This window comes from Oncorhynchus keta, unplaced genomic scaffold, assembly GCF_023373465.1.
Source record: "Oncorhynchus keta strain PuntledgeMale-10-30-2019 unplaced genomic scaffold, Oket_V2 Un_contig_28341_pilon_pilon, whole genome shotgun sequence".
Lineage (NCBI taxonomy): Eukaryota > Metazoa > Chordata > Actinopteri > Salmoniformes > Salmonidae > Oncorhynchus > Oncorhynchus keta.
The window spans coordinates 7,501-10,970 of record NW_026285985.1 but is presented as its reverse complement, the minus strand read 5'-3'; the positions used below and the strand labels follow the sequence as shown (position 1 = coordinate 10,970).

The 3,470-nt window shown below is 43.3% G+C and overlaps 1 long non-coding RNA gene across 3 annotated transcripts in view; it reads right to left on the bottom strand.

Annotated features, from left to right (window-relative positions):
• Positions 1 to 373: 373 nt before the first annotated feature.
• Positions 374 to 3,470, bottom strand: part of LOC127923099 (uncharacterized) — a 4,489-nt gene continuing 1,392 nt past the window's right edge. The window contains exons 2-4 of one of the 3 annotated variants that reach the window (XR_008113313.1): positions 3,011 to 3,470; positions 1,248 to 1,819; positions 374 to 954 (exon numbers count right to left, since the gene is read on the bottom strand). The exon at positions 3,011 to 3,470 is cut by the window's right edge and continues 527 nt beyond it. This is a non-coding gene — a long non-coding RNA (uncharacterized LOC127923099). Of the gene's footprint in view, positions 1,820 to 3,010 lie in introns of all 3 variants that reach the window. The other 2 variants (XR_008113311.1, XR_008113312.1) reach the window with 2 other exon arrangements.

The window sequence follows — 3,470 nt, the reverse complement described above, 5'->3', positions numbered from 1 at the left end:
TGAGACAGAGAAGACTAGAGAACTGTCCCTGTGTGTCCTGAGACAGAGAAGACTAGAGAACTGTCCCTGTGTGTCCTGAGACAGAGAAGACTAGAGAACTGTCCCTGTGTGTCCTGAGACAGAGAAGACTAGAGAACTGTCCCTGTGTGTCCTGAGACAGAGAAGACTAGAGAACTGTCCCTGTGTGTCCTGAGACAGAGAAGACTAGAGAACTGTCCCTGTGTGTCCTGAGACAGAGAAGACTAGAGAACTGTCCCTGTGTGTCCTGAGACAGAGAAGACTAGAGAACTGTCCCTGTGTGTCCTGAGACAGAGAAGACTAGAGAACTGTCCCTGTGTGTCCTGAGACAGAGAGACTAGAGAACTGTCCCTGTGTGTCCTGAGACAGAGAAGACTAGAGAACTGTCCCTGTGTGTCCTGAGACAGAGAAGACTAGAGAACTGTCCCTGTGTGTCCTGAGACAGAGAAGACTAGAGAACTGTCCCTGTGTGTCCTGAGACAGAGAAGACTAGAGAACTGTCCCTGTGTGTCCTGAGACAGAGAAGACTAGAGAACTGTCCCTGTGTGTCCTGAGACAGAGAAGACTAGAGAACTGTCCCTGTGTGTCCTGAGACAGAGAAGACTAGAGAACTGTCCCTGTGTGTCCTGAGACAGAGAAGACTAGAGAACTGTCCCTGTGTGTCCTGAGACAGAGAAGACTAGAGAACTGTCCCTGTGTGTCCTGAGACAGAGAAGACTAGAGAACTGTCCCTGTGTGTCCTGAGACAGAGAAGACTAGAGAACTGTCCCTGTGTGTCCTGAGACAGAGAAGAGTAGGGAACTGCTGTGATAACTAGGTGGTTTCCCTCAGGTCCTGTTCTGTGTCATGTGACACAAGTGCTAGAACTCCAATTTAGCTATTCTACACCTCTCCTCCTAGTTGACCTTTAATATGTTCTCTCTCCTCCTAGTTGACCTTTAATATGTTCTCTTTCCTCCTAGTTGACCTTTAATATGTCCTCTCTCCTCCTAGTTGACCTCTCTCCTCCTAGTTGAACTTTAATATGTTCTCTCTCCTCCTAGTTGACCTCTCTCCTCCTAGTTGACCTTTAATATGTTCTCTCTCCTCCTAGTTGACCTTTAATATGTTCTCTCTCCTCCTAGTTGACCTTTAATATGTCCTCTCTCCTCCTAGTTGACCTCTCTCCTCCTAGTTGACCTTTAATATGTTCTCTCTCCTCCTAGTTGACCTCTCTCCTCCTAGTTGACCTTTAATATGTTCTCTCTCCTCCTAGTTGACCTTTAATATGTTCTCTCTCCTCCTAGTTGACCTTTAATATGTTCTCTTTCCTCCTGGTTGACCTTTAATATGTTCTCTCTCCTCCTAGTTGACCTCTCTCCTCCTAGTTGACCTTTAATATGTTCTCTCTCCTCCTCGTTGACCTTTAATATGTTCTCTCTCCTCCTAGTTGACCTTTAATATGTTCTCTCTCCTCCTAGTTGACCTTTAATATGTTCTCTCTCCTCCTAGTTGACCTCTCTCCTCCTAGTTGACCTTTAATATGTTCTCTCTCCTCCTAGTTGACCTTTAATATGTTCTCTCTCCTCCTAGTTGACCTTTAATATGTTCTCTCTCCTCCTAGTTGACCTCTCTCCTCCTAGTTGACCTTTAATATGTTCTCTCTCCTCCTAGTTGACCTCTCTCCTCCTAGTTGACCTTTAATATGTTCTCTCTCCTCCTAGTTGACCTTTAATATGTTCTCTCTCCTCCTAGTTGACCTTTAATATGTTCTCTCTCCTCCTAGTTGACCTTTAATATGTTCTCTCTCCTCATAGTTGACCTTTAATATGTTCTCTCTCCTCCTAGTTGAGCTTTAATATGTTCTCTCTCCTCCTAGTTGACCTCTCTCCTCCTAGTTGACCTTTAATATGTTCTCTCTCCTCCTAGTTGACCTTTAATATGTTCTCTCTCCTCCTAGTTGACCTTTATTATGTTCTCTCTCCTCCTAGTTGACCTCTCTCCTCCTAGTTGACCTTTAATATGTTCTCTCTCCTCCTAGTTGACCTTTAATATGTTCTCTCTCCTGCTAGTTGACCTCTCTCCTCCTAGTTGACCTTTAATATGTTCTCTCTCCTCCTAGTTGACCTCTCTCCTCCTAGTTGACCTTTAATATGTTCTCTCTCCTCCTAGTTGACCTTTAATATGTTCTCTCTCCTCCTAGTTGACCTTTAATATGTTCTCTCTCCTCCTAGTTGACCTTTAATATGTTCTCTCTCCTCCTAGTTGACCTTTAATATGTTCTCTCTCCTCCTAGTTGACCTTTAATATGTTCTCTCTCCTCATAGTTGACCTTTAATATGTTCTCTCTCCTCCTAGTTGACCTTTAATATGTTCTCTCTCCTCCTAGTTGACCTTTAATATGTTCTCTTTCCTCCTAGTTGACATTTAATATGTTCTCTCTCCTCCTAGTTGACCTCTCTCCTCCTAGTTGACCTTTAATATGTTCTCTCTCCTCCTAGTTGACCTTTAATATGTTCTCTTTCCTCCTAGTTGACCTTTAATATGTCCTCTCTCCTCCTAGTTGACCTCTCTCCTCCTAGTTGAACTTTAATATGTTCTCTCTCCTCCTAGTTGACCTCTCTCCTCCTAGTTGACCTTTAATATGTTCTCTCTCCTCCTAGTTGACCTTTAATATGTTCTCTCTCCTCCTAGTTGACCTTTAATATGTTCTCTCTCCTCCTAGTTGACCTTTAATATGTCCTCTCTCCTCCTAGTTGACCTCTCTCCTCCTAGTTGACCTTTAATATGTTCTCTCTCTCCTCCTAGTTGACCTCTCTCCTCCTAGTTGACCTTTAATATGTTCTCTCTCCTCCTAGTTGACCTCTCTCCTCCTAGTTGACCTTTAATATGTTCTCTCTCCTCCTAGTTGACCTTTAATATGTTCTCTCTCCTCCTAGTTGACCTCTCTCCTCCTAGTTGACCTTTAATATGTTCTCTCTCCTCCTAGTTGACCTCTCTCCTCCTAGTTGACCTTTAATATGTTCTCTCTCCTCCTAGTTGACCTTTAATATGTTCTCTCTCCTCCTCGTTGACCTTTAATATGTTCTCTCTCCTCCTAGTTGACCTTTAATATGTTCTCTCTCCTCCTAGTTGACCTTTAATATGTTCTCTCTCCTCCTAGTTGACCTCTCTCCTCCTAGTTGACCTTTAATATGTTCTCTCTCCTCCTAGTTGACCTTTAATATGTTCTCTCTCCTCCTAGTTGACCTCTCTCCTCCTAGTTGACCTTTAATATGTTCTCTCTCCTCCTAGTTGACCTCTCTCCTCCTAGTTGACCTTTAATATGTTCTCTCTCCTCCTAGTTGACCTTTAATATGTTCTCTCTCCTCCTAGTTGACCTTTAATATGTTCTCTCTCCTCCTAGTTGACCTTTAATATGTTCTCTCTCCTCATAGTTGACCTTTAATATGTTCTCTCTCCTCCTAGTTGAC